The sequence below is a fragment of the Acomys russatus genome, chromosome 11, assembly GCF_903995435.1.
Source record: "Acomys russatus chromosome 11, mAcoRus1.1, whole genome shotgun sequence".
In the NCBI taxonomy this organism is placed as follows: Eukaryota; Metazoa; Chordata; class Mammalia; order Rodentia; family Muridae; genus Acomys; species Acomys russatus.
In genome coordinates this window covers 39,860,390-39,880,436 of record NC_067147.1, presented here as the reverse complement: position 1 = coordinate 39,880,436, position 20,047 = coordinate 39,860,390, and the positions used below count along the sequence as shown (strand labels likewise).

The 20,047-nt window shown below is 48.7% G+C and overlaps 1 non-coding gene across 1 annotated transcript; it reads left to right on the top strand.

The window, feature by feature from the left end:
- Positions 1-17,209: 17,209 nt before the first annotated feature.
- Positions 17,210-17,352, top strand: LOC127196048 (small nucleolar RNA SNORA48). The gene has a single exon (XR_007831446.1). It is a non-coding gene; the product is annotated as a small nucleolar RNA SNORA48 (small nucleolar RNA).
- Positions 17,353-20,047: the final 2,695 nt, after the last annotated feature.

Here is a 20,047-nt window from a genome sequence, read left to right as displayed (position 1 = left end):
TTTTGTTTTTCTGAGACAGGGTTTCTCTTGTAGTCCTAGCTGTCCTGGCCTCACTTTGTAGACAAGGCTGGCCTCGAACTCACAGCGATCGGCCTGCCTCTATTCTGAGTGCCTGGGTTAAAGGCCCGCGCCACCATGCCCAGCCTCTGTCCCTCTGTCCCTCCTTCCCTCTCCTCCCTCCCCGCCCCTCACTCCCTCTGAGACATGGTTGATTTAAAAGTTGTCATGTAGTTCAGGATGACCTGAGTTTCTGATCCTCATCTGATCCACTGTCCAAATGCTGGGATTACAGGCATGTGCGGCTCAGCCTAGTTTATAGTGTCAGAGATTCGGGTATACTTGGTAGGCACTTTATGAACTGAGCTATAGCCCCAGTTCTAAGCTCTGTAGTGTAGAAAAGACGGTGCCACGTATGGACTCTAAGATAGAAACAATGCTAAGCTACACATCCTGAGGCTCCTTCCTTCCTCTTTTCCTTTTTTCCCTTTGTTTCTTTGAGATAGACTAGGCTGGCCTTGAACTCAGATGTCTGTCTTCTTCTGCCCCTGAGTGCTGGAATTAAAATGCAAGGTTTAAGGGTTCTTTCTAAACTTCTCCTCCTCTTTCTCCTCCTCCTTCTCTTCTTCTTGTTTTTTTGGACAGGGTTTCTCTGTGTAGCCCTGACTATCTTGGAACTCTCTCTGTAGACCAGGCTAGCCTGTCTCTGCCTCCCCACTACAAGGTGTGCACCACCACCACCCAGCTCTAAACAGTTCTTACTGGGAATTTCCTGAGCTCATCAATGCCATAATATCTATTGCTTGCAGTCCTAGTTACACTGATGTGCAATGCCTAGGATAGGGGACCCAGCTTTTGACTTTGAAGAAGAGGTGCTTCTGGGGCCCTTTGTCTTCCCTGAGATGAACTAGAGAGACCTGAAACTCCGGAGCCTAATACAGAGCTGGCCACATTCTTTGCCCAACCACAAAGGCCTATTTCCTCTGTTTGATTGGTCACCATGCTTTGATGCTGGCCTTTTTTTTACCTAGAGGGTCTCTGTCTTTGATCACTTGGTGGCAGCAGCTGTGTCCAACCACCCCTGCTTTCGTTCCTGTCCCACACTTGTTTGGCCTCTGTCCTAGGGGCAAAATGTGTTAGCAGTGAGAGTGGAAGCCATTTTTCTCCTTGCTAGCCCAGTCGCCTATGCTCACGCAGCTGCACTTCATTGAGCTTTGGGCCACAAACCTGGTATAGAGCTGGGGTGCCTGAGAGTATGTCACCAGCTGCAGAAACCTGGAATAGCACATCCCTGCCCCCCGCCACTCTGTTGTGTATATGATGGGGATTATACTTTGGAGCTACTAAATCTGAGTTTTTATTTCTTCCTTAAATCATAAACTCTCACAGCTTTCCAACAATGTGCCAGAAGGCTTGTAGGCTCAGGGTAGAAGAGGTGGGGATCCACCCGCCCCCCCCCCCTCCAGACAAAGTATGGCTGGTCAGCTGTGGAGTTTATGACTGGGCGATGGTCTGTTTTTCAAGACAGGGTTTCTTTGCATAGCCCTGGATGTCCTGGAACTCATTCTGTAGAACAGGCTGGCCTCGAACTCACAGAGATCTACCTTCCTCTACCTCCTGAGTGCTGGGATTAAAAATGTGTGCCATGGGCTGGAGCGATGGCTCAGTGGTTAAGAGCACTGCCTGCTCTTCCAAAGGACCTGGGTTCAATCCCCAGTACCCACATGGCAGCTCACAACTGTCTGTAACTCTAAGATCTGACATCCTCACACCAATGTACATAAATTAAAATGAAATAAAATATTTTTAGAAATTTGTGCCACCATCACCCAGCTTGGACAATGATGGTCTTAAAGGCCAGTCTTCCTTAAGAGGAAAGAGAAGCACTTTAAATTCCTAGCTCTGTCAGGACATCAAAATGGGAGAGATAAACCGGGCTTGGTGACACGAGGCAGGAAGAATAGGCATTAAAGACCATCCCTGGCTACGTAGCCTGTTTGACGCCAGCCTGGACTACATGAGGCCATGTTACAGACAAATGGTCTAGGGTGATAGCCTTAAAAGCATAAGCGCCTGAGCTCCACCCCCAGAACCCACACAATACAAAAAGGATGTGGAGGTGTGTGACTGAAATTCTGTAATCCCCAGTGCCAGAGAGGTGAAGAAAGGCAGGTCTGTGGGGCTTGCTGGTCAGCATGCCTCATCTAAGAGGGAAGAAAAGGAGGAAGTGGAAGAGGCAAAAACGGCATCAGCTAAGGAAAGACACCAAAAGCTGCTGTCTGGCCACACCCACTCTGCCCTAGAGTGTTTGATCAGGAGAGAGGAGAGGAAAGGGCTCCCACCCCCCCCCCCCATGGCTCTGCAAGATTGTACATCTGATGCTAATGGAAGAAGGTTCAGATTCAGCCTCTGTGTTCCAGCTGCTGACTGAGGATGCAGCACTGGGAAGGTGGGGAAGGAAGAAGCTGCAGTGGTAGAAGAAGAAGATGCTCAGGCAGACCTGACAAGAAGATGCTCAGATAGACCCAACAAGGTGATGCTCAGACAGGCCCAACAAGATGATGCTCAGACAGACCCAACAAGATGATGCTCAGACAGGCCCAACAAGATGATGCTCAGATAGGCTCAACAAGATGATGCTCAGACAGGCCCAACAAGATGATGCTCAGACAGACCCAACAAGATGATGCTCAGACAGGCCCAACAAGATGATGCTCAGATAGGCTCAACAAGATGATGCTCAGACAGGCCCAACAAGATGATGCTCAGATAGGCCCAACAAGATGATGCTCAGACAGGCCCAACAAGATGATGCTCAGATAGACCCAACAAGATGATGCTCAGACAGGCCCAACAAGATGATGCTCAGACAGGCCCAACAAGATGATGCTCAGATAGGCCCAACAAGATGATGCTCAGACAGGCCCAACAAGATGATGCTCAGATAGACCCAACAAGATGATGCTCAGATAGGCTCAACAAGATGATGCTCAGACAGACCCAACAAGATGATGCTCAGACAGGCCCAACAAGATGATGCTCAGACAGGCCCAACAAGATGATGCTCCGGCAGACCCAACAAGACGATGCTCAGATATACCCGACAAGATGACGTGCAAGCAGACCCCACAGCCTCAGGCCTGCTGGCAGCTGCCATCCCATCGGGGCTGCTCTCCTGTGTGAAAGTGAATCCACACAGACCAAAAGATGTGGGCTGCCCAAGAAGGGGTGTGGCCATTGATAAAGCAGCTCTCTTTAGGCCTGAGGGGGGGGCTGTTGGCTAATCACTGTCCCTCCATAACACATACAGCAGAATGCTGGCGGGCCCCAGAAGGACGTGATGGTGCCCACCATGGCAAAAGGCCAGTTGTCCCTTTTAAATGGGGCATGTGCTCACAAGAGTGCCTCACTGGTTTGTGTCATTGTGACTCTCGAGATGCCCGAGGAGTGTTAGGAGGTGTCTTAGTCTGTTTTCAGTTATGATGAAAACCTGGGTAAGTTATGAAAAAGCATATTTAATCAGCTCAGTTTTAAAGGCTCAAAGTGCAAACAGTGTGGCATCTGTTCTGGGAAGGGTCCCCTGCATGTGGGATAGACAGAGGCAAGAAGCCAGAGACACTGGGAAGGGTCCAGCCTTGCTTCTTTATAATAATAACCCTCCCTTGACAGCTCCCAGGACCCCATAAAAACTCATTAACCCTCTATTCCCATGAGGCTTCAAACCCTAAAGGACAACCTCCCTTCAGTATCACCACACTGGGGACCAAACTTCTAACCCATATCTAACCCATGGCAAAAAGAAAATTGTCTTTCAGGGAGCTTGGAGCACAGAAGAGGATAACAGCCAGGCACTGATGTCACACACCTTTAATCCCAGCCCTCAGGAGGCAGAGGCAGAGGCAGAGGCGGGCAGATCTCTGTGAGTTTGAAGCTGGCCTGGTCTACAGAGCTACAGAGAGAAGCCCTGTCTTGAACAAACAAACAAACAAACAAGAATATGAAGAAACTGGGAGAAAAGAAGTCTAAGAAACCTGTAGGCTGGGTGCCGTCCATACTAGTGAGGGATGTTTTTATTTTTTCCCATTAAAGATTTATTTATTATTATGTACACAGTGCTCTGTCTCCATGTACATTTGCAGGCCAGAAGAGGGCATCAGGTCACATTAGGTTGCTGGAAATTAAACTCAGAACCTCTAGAAGAATAGTCAGTTCACATAACCTCTGAGCTATCTTTCCAGCACCCCATTTATTGATGAATTTAATCTCTTTACCACCTGATCCCAACCCTGTCCCTCCTCTCCTTCTGCTCCCGCCCTCATGCCCCGCCCCCATGCCCCACCCCCTTTATATACTTCTTATGTAGTCCAGACTTTGCCTTGAATTCAATGAATGTAGCCCAGGTTAGCCTCAAACTTGAGATCCTCCCACCTCTGTCCTCACCAAATCTGCCTTTAGAATTTGGCCACCTGTGTGTTTTCTCTGGAGACTGTGCTAGATCACATCTTCTATGGGACACTAGTCACCACAGTCACCACAGGCCATCCAGTCATCACCGTGTGGTGACAGAGGGTAATGGAAATACACCTGGACCATACAAAATCAAGCCAAGAAGGACAAGTTGGTGAGCCTTTTTATTCAGCTCCACAGATGTGGTATAAAGGGTCAGGTTTGCCTGTCTGCTGGTGGCAAATGTGACTGGTGGAAGGCAGGAGGCTCAAGACTTCAAGATTAGCCAGGGCCACATGAGACTATCTTAATTTGGGTGTTATTGCTGTGAAGAGACACCGTGACCACGACAATTCTTACAAAAAACTGGCAGCTGTACAGCTTCCCCAATTAGGGTCTTGCTGGGTCCTTGAGATTCTAAAGGCTGTCTTCTCTGTCTCACACACAGAGAAGAGCTGCAAGCACTGCTGAGAGAAAGGCTGCCCAGGTCTGAGTCCCAATGAGCTACCCTCCTACATGGCCTCCACTAGTCTGGAGTTCAAGGTCACCTCTTAGCTACTTTACTGAGTAAGACACCAAAGCAAATTTAGCCTTGTCTCTGTATGAGACTGTCAGGGTACTGGCAGAAGATGTGGTGGTTGGGGGGTCGACAGCATTCCTGAGCTATGGATTATAGATAGCTCCCCTCTGTCTGCAAATTACAGGAGCCCAGGATAGTTCCTCTGGGAGATGAGCTGTGTGCCCCTTGGCAGGGGGAATCAGTGGTCCGGAACATTAAACTGTGAGGCAGAGAGCCCGCTCCTGCCAAGATTGCAGGCTGCTGTTGACATCTTCTTTAAACACAGAGAGTGTGCTGGGGGCAGTGCCTTGCCCTAAAAGCTTGAAGTTTATCTAGCCAGAGGAGAGAGGCCGGAATGTTTACATCTGCCGCAAAGCTGGTATACACAGAGCTCAGAGGCTCTTCACACATACCCTGCACCGGGCTCTCACATCTATTGCCATCTATGGCAGGCAGAGGAGGAAGTGGTGAACCAGGCCCAGCCCCCTCCCTCAGTAGGGAGCAGGGGTTCATGCCTGAGCCAACCTGGGTATCATTGACCCCAGGGTTGCTCTCCCTAGCTCACAAGCTATGCACGGTGCCAAGGTTTAGGGAGGAGCAGGGTGTGCGGGCGCCTAGATAGCCACTGAGATGTCTCAGCCCCCTGTTCTGCAGGGTTCCAAAGAATGATGGTGGTTGGGGCACGGCTGCTGTTTCTGAAAGATGTCTGGGGCCCAGGAATTTGGGGGCTTATCTGGGGAGTGAAAACTAAAGGCCCATCTCTCCAGAGCCCCACCTTGTGGTCATTTCTCTCAGCTCCCCTCAGGAAGAGGACATTTGCTTCCCTGGGCCTCAGCGTGCTGCTTCATTCCTGTTGTCTCAAGAAGCTCTGCCCTTCCACGAACCACTCACCATCTTTTACTCTCTTGGCGGAGGGAGGGCATCGTATTTCCTCAGAGCATACAGACTTTTCATCTTCAGAGCTTCTTAGCAAGTGAAAAAAAAAAAAAATAGCCTTCCATCCTTCCTATGTAGGGGAACAGGGCAGGGAAAAAAAACCAAAAGCTAATTTTCCATATTTAAGCAATCAGAAGACTGTGGTCGCGAAGGCCCCTAATCCAGCATTTGGGAGGTGAAGGCAGAAATTCAAGACCAGTCTTGGCTGCATGACAAGTTTAAGGGAGACCGTGATGCACAACGCTCTGCCTCTAAAGCAAAGTAAAATAACAAAAGCCAGAATATCCGTCTTCTGCCTCAGAGAGGAGGCTGGCAGGGGAGGCCAGCAGTGGGGAGAACTTTGGAGGCTGTTTTTTGGGCACTCAGTCTGAAGTCACCCCGTGGTCCTTCAAAGACTCCTTTACAAGCTCCTTCTCAAGAGTGTACCAACTAGAGCCATTTTGCCAGATGGCCTTTTTCTTTTCCTTCTGGTTTTGGTGGTGCTGGGGTGATGTGAGGCCCTCTTGGGTGTTGTGTAAGCCCACCCCTCAGAACTGCGGTTCCAGTCCTTTGATTTTTGTGTTTATTTTTGTTATATTTGTTTGTTTGTTTTGTGTGTTGGGAACTCTGTGTGTGTGTGTGTGTGTGTGTGTGTGTGTGTGTGTGTGTATGTGTGTGTTTTAGGGGCTAACTTTTGGGTTCTCTCTTTCTACTGTGTAAGAAGCGGGGATCAAACCCAGGTCATCTGGCTTAACAGCAAATACCCACAGAGACATCGTGATGGCCCCATTTGTGTGTGTGTGTGTGTGTGTGTGTGTGTGTGTGTGTGTGTGTGTGTGTGTGTAGGAGGCCAGAGGTTAATCTTGGTGATCTTGGCACCTGTCCTCAGGATGTGTCCACTGAATTTTGAGACAGAGTTCTCACTGGGACCTGGGTCCTGCCAACTGGGCGAAGCTAGTTGGCCAGCAAGCCCTAGGAATCCTCCAGCCTTTGCCTTCCAAACACTGGGATTACAAACTGGGTCCCCAAGCCCAGCTTTTTCCCAGATTCCTGCAGAATAAACTCAGATCTTTGCACTCGTGCAGTGGACTCTGATTTTTTTGTTTTGTTTTTTGTTTATTTGTTTGTTGAGACAGGCTTTCTCCGTGTACTCTTGGCTGTCCTGGACTTGCTTTGTAAACCAGGATGGCCTCGAACTCACAGCGATCCACCTGCCTCTGGAACTCCAATTCTTTTTTGTTTGGTTGGTTTGGTTTGGTTTGGTTTTCGAGACAGGGTTTCTCTGTGTAATAGCTCTAGTTGTCCTGGACTCACTCTGTAGACCAGGCTGGCCTCGAACTCACAGAGATCCACCTGCCTCTGCCTCCTAAGTGCTGGGATTAAAGGTGTGCACCGCCACACCCGGCTCTCGAACTGCTTGAGCAGTGAGCACTCTACAGACTAAGACAGCTTTCTAGATCCTCGTTTAAAACAAACAGATATGAGACAGCGTCTCACTAAATTGCCTAGGCTGGCTTTGAACTTGTGACTCTCCTGTCTCCGTCCTTGAAGTAACTGCAATTACAGCTATGTATCACCAGGTCTGGCTCAAATGGCTTTCTTGACCACTGATGTTGACCCAAGGGTGGTCTACACAGGATCACTTAAATCAGCGGTTCTCAAACTTCCTAGTGTTTTGATCCTTTAATACATTTCCTCATATTGTGGTGACCCACAACAATAAAATTATTTTTTGTTGCTACTTCATAACTGTAATTTTGCTACTCTTACAAGGCATAGTGTAAATATGCTTTCTGACGGTTTTAGGTGACCCCTGTGAAAGGGTCGTTTGACACCACCACGCCAGGAGGTCTTGACCCACAGCTTGAAAACTGTTGACTTAGGGTTTTTCTGACCTCATAGGAGGAGAGCACAGGCTAGCGCTGTTATAGTTGGACTGAACTGGAAATTATATCAGATTAACCCTCACAGTACATATTTGGATTACTCGAGTCTATTGAAATGACCTCATAAAGCTGGGACATTAGAAAGGCCTGCTACATAAAAAACTGTGTGTATCATCAACTCACTTAGAATCCCATCTAATCCTTGTCATATTTGTTGTAAATAACTTCACACATTAAAAAAAAAAAAAGTGCAGCCAGAAAGTAGTGGCCCACGCCTTTCATCCCAGTACTCAGGAGGCAGAGGCAGGCAGATCTCTGTTTGAGCCGGCCAGGTCTACAAAGAGAGTTCCAGGACAGCCAGGGATGTTACACAGAGAAACCCTGTCTGGAAAAACCTAAAAGAAAAGAAAATAAAGAAGAGAAAAAAGAAAGAAAAAGAAAAAGGACCCATGTTTATACTCTTTCTACCCAGGCAGTCTTGGCGACTGTGAGACCTAGTCTCAAACCCACAGTTGCTTTCTGAGCCTTGCAATCCTCTCCCTTGACTCTGCCCAGGAGCTGTGACTGTCACATCTGTCGACACCCTAGCTCACTGTTTATTATCAAGCATGGGGTTGTGTGTTTTATTTTTATGAGTCTGTAGGGAGGAGGGTTGGGGGTGCACATGCATGTGGGTGCTCCCTGAAGCCAGAAGAAGGGCATCAGATCCCCTGGAACTGCAATTACAGACAGTTGTGAGCAGCCATGTGGATGCTGAGACTAGAACCTGGATCCTCTGAAAGAGCAGCCTGTGCTCTTAACCGGGGAGCCATCTCTGCAGCCCGTCCTCCTTAGTTTTTGAGGCAGCGTCTCTTCCTGAGGCTGGAGTGCGTCGTTGGCAGGTGGGCCAATGAACTCCAGGAATTCTTCCTTCTCTACTCTACCTATCCCTAGCACAGGAATTGCAGATCTGCCATGTCTGCCTTTTATGTGGCTTCTGGGGGATTCAAACTCAGATCTTCATGCTTGCTCACAGCTGCCCTAGTGACTGAGCCATTACCCCATCTGTGTCCAGGAAAATTAAACGAGTTGTCCAAGGTGGGATAGTCAAAGCCGCACGTACCCTTGCTTCTCTCCCCACTGGCTTCTCCTCAGCTGGGAGTGTCTCCTGAATGTCCCAAGAGGAGGAACTCCTTCCCACAGACACTGCACTTCACTTACTCATGAATCCATGGATACTAATGGATGTCACAACCTCCAGAAAGCCTTCAGATACTTCCTGTTGGCCACTCAGTAGCGCTTGCTTGTTTTTCCAGACTGGTCCCTTGTCTCTTGTGTGAGGGGCACAGACGCTGCTGTGGCCACCTACAAAGACACAAAGCCATGCAGAGTTTCTGAACTGGGCAAGGAGGCTGAGGTCCAGTCAAGGCACTCACTGGCAGAGCCTGGACTGGAAGTCACGTCTCTGCTCTCTGTGTTACTATTCAGGGCTTTAGATTAACAGAGTGTCCTTGCTGAGACTGTTGCAGCAAGCTTCCGGCCATCCAATGATCCTGGCCTGAGCACCGCCCCCCACACCCCACACCCACCATCACAATACTCCATCCGTCTACTCTCACCATCCCCGCCCCCCTCCTTGTCTCCTGCAATGGTTTGGGGAACTGTACCACCTCAATCTTTGTAATACACAGATACTGCCACTAGAGGGAAGATGTACAACGTGAATCCTGTGGCTACCCTGGGCGTGCTTTTGTTGTTTTCCACAGAGCTAGGGCTTGAGTAGCCCAGGCTGTCCTAGAACTCAATTCTGCAGACCAGGATAATCTCAGACCCACAGAAAGCCACCGGCATCTGGCTCCTGGGTGATGGGATTAAAGGTGTGTGGCCTCACATCTGGCCCAGTGACTACAGAGCTTTCAGAAGCCTCTCCATTAGCCGCTGGTGCAGCAGGCAAGGCTGTTTCCTCAGCCAAATCTCCTTGTACTAATAAGCACATGGCATCTCTACAGCAGGGCTATCTCATGCTCCCCTGTGTTTGAAATCTCAGCATCTCCACCCAGCTGCCTAAGCCTGAAGTCAGGGTGCCCTCAGCAGCTTCTTCCCCTCTCTGTCTCTCTTCTCTGTGGCTTCTGTCCACACAGAGACTTATATCTGAGCCCACCAACCTCTCTCCACACCCACTCTCATGCCCCATTTTATTCACCAAGAGCTATGAACTATGGCTTTGTGCCCTAATGAGGCCAGGGGCTCCTGAACTCTGCAGTGTATTAGAACGCTGTGGGGAGCTTCAAAAACTCCAGATGCCCACCAGTCAGGGGTGGCCTGGGACAGGCACCAGGTGCAGGGCTTTTGAAAGAGCCCCAGGTGGCTGCAGTTTGAGGGCAAATCTAGACACCACCCTAAGACTGGACTCTTTGGTGCCTTCACACTTGGGCAGCCCCAGCCCATCTGGCAGTCCCTTACGTAACGTGGCTGCATCTCCTAGAACTCAAGAACTAACTGAAGGCTTCTCCTGCCTACACACTCATTCTCCACCGCTGCTTATCTCCCCAGATTCCCTGCTGTCTCTGTATAAAGCAGCTTGAACACAGCAGCTTTCCAACGTGAGAGGTTACTTTAAAAACAAAGGTTTACACCTGGGCAGGGTGGCATGTACCTTTAACTCCAGCACCTGAGAGGAAGAGTCCGAGGCCAGCCTGGTCTACATAGTGAGTTCCAGGACAGCCAGGGCTACATCGTCGTGAGACACAGAGAGTCGGGGGACAAGGGAGCGGGGTGCACACCGTCCTTGTGGTGCACACCTTCAACCTCAGCACTCAGGAGGCTTTTCATTCAGTGCTGTGAATTTCAGGGGGCACAGTGAGGTCCTGCGTTGTCTGTGTGTGGATATGTATGTGTGCATGTGTGCATGTGCCCACAGGAGCCAGAGGCTTTGGGTCCCTTCTGTGGCTGGAGCCACAGGTGGTGATAAACCTCCTGATATGGGAGCTGGGACCTGAACTCAGATTCTTAACTGCAACCTCGGAGGTAATTTTTATTACTTGCCATTTTGAATTTTGCTTCAAATTTTTGATTTTTTTTTCCCCTTCCAAATGTTTATGTTTTGTGGGCCATCCAGCTAGAGTGGTGGTTCTCAATCCATGGGTGGAGACCCCTGTCAGGATCACCTAAGACCATCTGTATATCAGGTATTTATAATTCATGACCATAGTAAAATTACAGTTATAAGGTAGCAACAAAAATAATCCTATGGTTGGAGGTCACCACAACATGAGGAGTTGTAATAAAGGGTCACAGCATTAGGAAGGCCGAGAACCACTGGTTTAGAGGTGTTTATGCACAGCAACATGGTTTTCCCTTCTATGTGGATTTAAGTGTCAAGACATCTCCTGTTAGTATGTGCAAGGCCATTTTGTACAGGTTTCTATATGAAATTTCCAAACAATGTCTCATAACAGCCCAAGACCCTCCAGCTACGAAAAATAGGGCAAATGGTTATGAGTTTTGGTTGGATTTTAGCTTTTAGAGACAGACTCTCACTGTATAGCCCAGGCTAGCCTCACAAACTCTTTTTTTTCCCCTGAGTCAGGATCTCATGTAGCCCAAGCTGGCCTTCAATATGCTAGGTAGTCAGTCATGACCTCAAACTCTTGATCCTCCTGCCTCAGTGTCCCTCGGCTAGGAGTACAGATGCACTATACCACACTTGGCCTCTACTCTGATTTTAGTTTTGTTTGGTCCAGTACCTTTCTGGAGAGTTCTTCTTGGTGACGGGGTTCTCTCTGAAGTGTTGGATGCCCTTCAAGTGAATAGGATCTTGGTAATACACAGACTGTTAGAGACACATCGCTTCCTTTCCACTCACGTCATTTCTCTGCCATCCACATTCAAGAGTTAAAAATGAAATACTAAGTTAAACAAGCTAGGAATGCTTGGCTAGCACTCATTTTTCCAGGGACCTGGCTCTTTCTGCTAGAAGAGCACGGAGGTTTGTTTTTATTTTTTATTTTATTTATTATTATTATTATTGTTGTTGTTGTTGTTGTTATTATTATTATCTTGAAATAATCATCTACCAAAATTAACCAGATCCAAAGTCCATACTTCTCAACAAATTTCTTTTTCTTTTCTCTTTTTTTTTTTGTTGAGACAGGGTTTCTCTGTGTAGCCTTGGCTGTCCTAGAGTCACTTTGTAGACCAGGCTGGCCTTGAACTCACAGTGATCCGCCTGCCTCTGCCTCCCGAATGAGTGCTGGGATCAAAGGTGTGCCTAGCTGGTTTTCTCCTTCTTCCATGTGGATCTGGGGACAGAACTCAGGTTGTCAGCCTTAGCAGCAAGCATCCCTACCTCCTGAGCGATCTTGTGAGCCCCAGACCAAGGTTGATTTCTCAGTATTGATTGCATCCTATTGGATGCTGGGTTACCTCCAAGAAACAGGAATCCCTTCTGCCCTGAGGATGTCACACCTTCTCTCCTGGAGTGAATCCTCACTAGCTCTTGCCCTTGAAGAGGTGGGGAGTGGATGTTCTCAGACTCAGTTGCTCCCCCCTACCCATCCAGGCCTGATCCTCCTGGCAGGGGAGAGGGATTAAGGGTACGTGCAGCCCCGACTCAGTCATGGAAATGGTAGGATGTAAAGGTTATGCTTTTGTTTCATAGCCGGACATTTCCTGAGTACATCTGGGTGTGACTTCCACGCGTGCTGGCACTGGCCTGCACTCCTCCAGAGGCGACATCAGTGGTGGCGGCCCAGTCACGAGGATGCTTCCATTGTATCCCAGTACTCAGCAGGATGAGCCAAAGGTTAGCAAGGGCAGCCTGGGCTACATAATGAAACGAGAGGGAGAGGGAGAGAGAGAGAGAGAGAGAGAGAGAGAGAGAGAGAGAGAGAGAAACAGACAGACAGATTGATATTTCAAATGGTATGGTCAGTCACATCTATCATCTCCAAAAGCAGCCAGCCTCAGCCACATGACCAGTTTGAGGCTAGCCTGGTTTATCCTAGCTTTGTCTCAAAAAATGAGCACACACACAAGGCTGCCAACATGGCTCAATGGGAAATGGTGCCTGCTGCCAAGCATAACCACCTGATTTTGATCCCCAGAACCCACATGATGGAAGGAGAGAACCAATTCCTGTAAGGTGACCATGGTAAGCCTATGCACACATACATAATAAATAAATATAATTTAAAAAATAGCTTGTGTCTCAGACGGGTGATGGTGGCGGTGCACATCTTTACTCCCTGCCCTGGGGAGGCAGAGGCAGGTGGATCTCTGAGTTCGAGGCCAGCCTGATCTACAGAGTGAGTCCAGCACAGCCAAGGCTACACAGAGAAGCCCTGACTCAAAACAAATGAACAAACAGGATTGCATCTCGTGGTAAAGGAGCGTTTGCTTCATGCAACTTTTTAACCTAGTGCCATTGTTACCATTTTGATATTTGTACAAATGACAAAAACTGCCCAGTGCATTTCTTTGAATCCTATCCCTAAGGGTTGCATAGGGTACACTGGGCCTCATTCACCATAGAATACCTGTGTGGTATGTAATGTGAGCTCTTGCTGACTCCTTTGGCTACCAACACCCACCTTGGACCACACCTTTCTCTTTTGGTTTCCATGGGCACTGCACTCTCATGCACAAACCCACACACATATACATTTACCCATCATTAAAAGGTAAATCATTTTCTTTAGCACGAGACAGGTTGGTGTAGCAGCACACATCTGCTGTCCTAGCTACTCTGATGGCTGAGGTAGAAGGGGTGCAGCTCAAAAGCCAGCCTAGGTACTATAACAAGTATCTGGGTTCTTTGGTCGTTTGGTTTGGTTTGAAAACATGAGAACTGTGACATTCAAAGTCATTTTGGGGCTTCTAATTTCGTTTGGTTTTGTGGGAGAATAAAATTAAAGGAAGACTTCGTCTTTTCCTAAAGGAAACCTACAATGCCCTCCACCCTAGCTGCCTTTAACTAGCAGGCAACTCATGCACTCTGAAGCAGTAAATAGCGGAGGCACAGGCCTTCCTTCGCTAGCACCTCTGGGTCCACTCTCCAGGACACTGCGACGAAGCTGGGTTCTCTGCCATCATGGAGAAATCGGTGGTCCCATTTGCCCAGAGAAAGAATATTGCTTTCTGTCTGCAGGGTTGGGGTAACAACGGGTGATGGAGACTGACCCTGGAGACTGACTCTGGCTTCCAGGCCCTGCAGGTTTCTAAAAGGTGTGTGTGATTGTGCCGGACCACTCCCAGTCTGGTCTGGTCTGAGCCTCCTCTTTAGTCAGACCCTGTCTTGTTTACCTCACAAATGTTTCGTGTTATTTCATAAGGGAGAAAAAAAATGACAATGAGGTCCCTCCCATTGGTAACAGACAATCAAAATCAAATTTTCTGGGAAGGGCACAGAGGGATTAGTTTGTGAGACAGAAAGCAGAAGCTGGGAAGCAGGGAAGAGGAAGTTGAAATGCCCTCAGGGAAAATACAGGAAGTAGAGCAAGGAACCAGAGAGGCTCAGAGCATAGGACTGACCCTAGCAGGACCCAGCATGGTTTTCATCGAATGTCTGAGCAGCTACATCTCTGCTGGAGGCTTGGGGAAAGGTGCAGCTCTGCAGCTTGCTGTGGGTGGGGCTACCAGCAGTCAGTCAGAATGGCCCTGGGAACAGCTAGCTGGTGGCATGGCATCTTCAGGGGCCTAGCACTACATGGCCCCACGCCAGGCACTGAGTGCCTATGGTGGTGTGTAGCCCCGAGATAGTCTTTCTCATCGCTCTTTCCAGCCATCCAGAAGGCACGAGGACCTGGCACAATTAAGCTAGGGGTGGGAAAAGTGCTACTTTACCTATGGGGAAAAGCTTATCACCAAGGGTTGCTGGGGCCTCAGAACCCAACACATGGCAGAACACTGGCTGTCACTTTCCCTGGCCCAGACTGGCTCATCCATATGTGTTTTCTTAGTGTAAAGTGTTCTGCCCTTCTGTCCAGGTTCCTTAGGAGCAGATTAAGACTCTGTTGTCACCCGGAAGCAGCTATCATTTGGTTTTATTTTAAAATTTAAAATTATATGTGTGTATGTGTGTGTGTGTATAGTGTGTGAGTGCAGTGTGTGTGGTGTATGTGTGGTATGTGTGTTGAGTGTAGTGTGTGTGTGGTATGTGTGTGTAGTGTGTGAGTGTACTGTGTGTGGTGTATGTGTGGTGTGTGGGTGTGTGTGTGTGAGTGTAGTGTGTATGGTATATGTGTGGTGTGTATGTGTGTGTGAGTGTAGTGTGTGTGGTGTGTAGTGTGAGTGTAGTATGTATGTGGTGGATGCGTGTGTGTGTGTGTGTGTGTGTGTGTGTGTATGTGTGGTGTGTGTGTATGTGGTCTGTGTGTGTGTGTGAGTGAGTCTAGTGTGTGTATGTATATGTGTGATGTGGTGTATAGTGTGAGTGTAGTATGTATGTGGTGTGTATGTGTGTGTGTGTGAGAGTAGTGTGTGTGTGTGTGTGTGTGTGTGTGTGTGTGGTATGTAGGCCAGAGGACAACTTTTGGAAGCTAGGGTCTTAGGGATGTCTCTGAGATTATCAAGGTTGGTAGCAAGTACCTTTACCCACCGAGCCATCCTGCCAAGCCTAGCAGCAGCGACTGTTTGAAGGTTTGTCCTCCAGAATTCCATGTTGGGAATTTCATCCCCAAACTCCTAAGTAAATGGTAAGTGAAAGTGAGTCTTTTGGGAGGTCAACAAGAACGGATGAGGTCATGAGGGTGAGGCACCCGTGACGGTATTAGCAGCTTTGCTTATTTTTTAGTTTAGGGACAGGATCTTAATATGGCTGGCCTGGAACTCAGTACACGGCCACGCATGACCTTGACCCATCCTCTTGCTTCCACCTCCTGGGTGCTGGAATCACATCTCTCGTCACGTCACCACACACCTGGGGTGTGCAGAGCTGGGGGCTGAACACAGGCCTTGATGCATGTAAGGCAAGCAGTCTGCCAACAGAGCTACATCCTAGCCCATGCTAGAGGCTTTATAATGCTGGAGGAGTTGGGGGGCCAGGAAGGAGAGGCTTGCCATGTGATGCCCTGCTGGGTTAGGATACAAGAATGCTCAGTGTATGCCAAGCAAAAGTGACACTATGTTCCTGGCCAGTCCTTGGAATTATGTACGAAATAAGTGCTGGTGCTTTACGGATTAGCTTGCCTTCATTATTTTATTACAGTAGTGGAAAACAGACTGAAACTAGATCCTCAGATGGTCACAGGAGCCTCGTCAGCTCCCCTGAATCTTTCCTTTCCAGCAACACCCCTGGAAACAGCTGCCCTGCCCCCATTGCAACCGGTGGAGCTTCTAGGGGACCAGCCATTCCTGTATGAACCACACAGGCCTGGCCCAACATTCTGTTAGTCAAAGATACCCAGGCTGCTTTCCCAGAATCCTAGGCTGGGCCCCAACAAGGCCAACCCTGGCTGGGGGCTGCTTCTGAGACCCTCTGCCACTAAAGCCATGGGACCAGCCTAAAAGGCATTTTCTCAGCCTGTCAGTCCTTGGTACTGGCTTTTCTGAGAAGAATCTATGACCAAACTAGAAAATATACAATAAATAAAACACAACATCTGCAGAACTGCAAAAGACCAACCAACATGTTAAATATATTCAACCTCACCAGTCATAGGGAAATGAAAGTGAAAACAGGAATATTTTCTTTTAAAAAACATTTTAGGATCCGGGTCTGGTGGTACATACCTATAATCCCAGCACTCAGGGTGGTAGAGGCAGGTGGATCTCTGTGAGTTCGGGGCCAGCCTGGTCTACAAAGTGAGTCCAGGCCAGCCAAGGCTACACAGAGAAACCCCATCATGAAAACCAACCAACCAACCAAAAAACATTTTAGGGGAGTTGGAGAGATGGTTCAGCTGTTGAGTGTATACTGCTTTTGCAGAGGACCTGAGCTTTGTTCCCAGCACCCACTTGAGGCATCTCACAACCACTTGTAACTCCTGTTCCACGGGACCTGGCACCCTCTGCTGGACTCTGTGGGCACCTGCACTCACACGTGCATATACTCAGAGACACACATACTATACATAGTTAAGAATAAATCTTTAAAAAAATAAATAATTAAAACAACAGAACATTTTAATGCCAGCTGAGGCTGAGGCAGGAGGACCAAAAGTTCAAGGCCCAGGAAACTTAGTAAAACCATCAAAATAAAAAATAAAGAGAGGGCTGAGGGTGTAGTTCAGTGTCCAACAAGTGTGAGGTCCTGGGCTCAATTCCCAGTATTGTAAAGACAAAAACAAGAAATACTTTAGGATCCGCATTGTCTTCATTAGGTTTTCGACCAACTTGACACAACTAGTCATCTGGGAAGAGGGAACCTCAATTAAAAAAAAAAAAAAAAAAAAGCCTCTGTAAGATTGACTTATGGTTCCCCCATCCCCACTTGAGCAATTGGCAAAGAGATACTTTGTTGGTGGTACTGTTCATCTATCAATCAGAGGTGGAGCATATGGCAGTCCTTTGTTTATCCTAGCTTGATGCCTAGCTTGGTAGCCAAAGCTATCTTATGCCTAAGATTCATAAAAATCAAACCAAACCAAACCAAACCAAATCCAGCACAGGAGGAAAACAGAAAGAGACCTGTGGATCGCCGTGTCAAGTACAGACCTGCCCTGCTCCAGCTCATGGCACAGGCAGGCCATAGACAGCCACTTGCCACCATAGCATAAAACATTGGATGGAGAATGTCACTCAGGGGCCCACCAGCCGTGCAGCCAGCCAGCGGTGAGAGCCTCCACAATGTGTGGATATGGGGTGGGAGGGAAAGAGAAGAGGAGTGGCTTGAGCTTTATGAAGACAGAGGGAACTGAAGACTCAAAGGTGGAGATGGAGTCGCCTATTACAAGAGACCAGCCCTGCCACCTGAGGTCCCAGCTCCAGCTGCTGGTGAGGGCCATGTCTGAGTATGTGGCTAAGCAGGAGTCAGTGCCTATGTCCATTTTACCACTAGAGAATGTGGGAATGACCCTGGTGAGGGCAGCCACTCAGATCATGTAGATGTCCAGGGACTGTGCATAACTGGCCCTGCCCCTCACTGGATGCGGCACTCTGAAGAGCTGGCTCAACCTCTAACTGGTGGTAGCATTTGGGAGAGCAGGCCCTGTACCTTGCCTAGGCAGCACAGTGGAGCTGGCCCTAGTGGTCAGGTGTAGCTGAGCCAGCCTCAAGGGCATGAGTATGGAAGAGCTAACCCAGCCACTTGTCCGTCCTAAGGTAGCACAGATACAGAGGTGATACTCACTCCTCACCACCTCTGGCAGTTCGGTAAGTTTCCACAGGGCCAGGAGCTTGGGAGAGCAAGCTCTGTCCCTCACCAGCTGCAGGACTCAGGAGAGCTTCCCTAAGCAGCATGGCAGAACTGACCCTGGTGGAGGTCGGGGGTACATCTGAGGGCAAGAGCATGGGTGAGCTGGTCCTGCCATTCATCTGCAGTGAGATGGCATGGGTGTGATGCTTTCTCTCCTATGCCCCTCACTACCTGTGGCAGTTGGGACAACTGTTCCTGGGGTCATGAGAGTAGGAGAGCTGGCCCTGTCCCTTGCTGGCTGCAGCACTAGAGAGAGTGGGCCTTGCACCCCTTCTGGGCAGTACAGTAGTGATGGCCCTAGTTGAAGAAGAATGGGTAAGATAGCCCCAAGGAGAGAGCAAGGGAGAGCTGGCCTCACCATTCATCTGCCATGAGGTGACATAGGTGCAGGGCTGATCGTGGCAGTCGGGAAAACAGGCACTGGGGTCATGAGAGTGGGTGAGCTGGCCCTGCCTGCCACTCATCTGGCGGGAAGTGACGTGGATGCACAGATGATGCCACCTCCCTCTCCCTCTCACCACCTGCAGTATCCAGGAAAGCCTGCCCTGGAGTCATGAGAACAAGAGAGCTAGCCCTGCCCCCTCACTAGGTGTAGCACTTGGGAGAGTAGACCCTGCACTTGGCCTGGGAATACAGTAGAGATGGCCCTGATGGTGAAGATACAGCAAGCCAGCCCCGAGGCTATGAAAACAGGAGAGCTGGCCCAGCCCCTCACAGGCTGCAGTACTTAGAAGAGTGGGTCCCAATATTAACTAGGCAGCACAGTGGAGCTGGCTCTGGAGGTGTGGGTATGGATGAGCCACCCTGAGAGCAGGAGAGCTGACCCTGCCTCCTGCTGATGGCAGCATTGGGTAGCCCAGTTGGAGCAGTGCTGGAGAGCTTGCCCTGGTGGTGTGGATAAAGGAGCACCTGAGGATGACTGACCAGCTCAGCTACCATCAGGTCCTGATCCAGGGCTCTGAATTGGCCCACCCCCAAATCTACATAATCTGCGAACAGTTGAGACACATGAAAGGGCCAGTCCTGCTGATCCAACACTGCAGGATCTCCATGACACAGGACAACAAGATAACCAGGATTCTGAATGAGGATTCAATATTGTTGTCACAGACGCCAGAGATTTCAAACCAGACCAATGACTCATTGCAATGATCATTTTCAAGTTAAGATGTATGGACAGGGGGCTGGAGAGATGGCTCAGAGGTTAAGGACACTGACTGCTCTTCCAGAGGTCCTGAGTTCAATCCCAGCATCCACATGGTGGCTCACAACCATCTGTAATGTGATCTGATGCCCTCTTCTGGCCTGCATGTGTACATGCAGACAGAGCACTGTACACATAATAATAAATAAATAAATCTTTTCTTAAAAATGTATGGACAAAGGGATAAACTATGGGATACACTGTGACATACTATAGCTTCAATGATGAGATGCTTTCTATACCCTGATTTTTGTTTTTTATTGGGGGGTGGTTGCAAGGATGAAAGGAGAATATGAGGGGACAGAGAGATGAGAGGGACTGGGGTGTTTCATGTGAAACTCACAAAGAATCAATAAAAAGTAAAAAAAAAAAAAAAAAAAAAGATTGGTTTAATATGGTGGAGCACTCTCTTAATCCCAGCACTCAGGAAGCAGAGGCAGGTGAATCTCTATGAGTTCAAAGCCAGCATAGTGTTCATAGTTCTAGGACAGCCAGAGCTATGTAGTCAGACTTTGTCTCAAAACAAAAAACAAAACAAAATCAAAAGCCGTGATACCAGACTAATGGGCCTAATGCATTGAGTAGTCTCTGTAAGAAAAGGGAAATTTGAGGCTGGGCATTGGTGGCGCATGCCTTTAATCCCAGGCAGAGGCAGGTGGATCTCTGAGTTTATACAAGCCTGGTCTATAGAGAGAGTTCTAGGACAG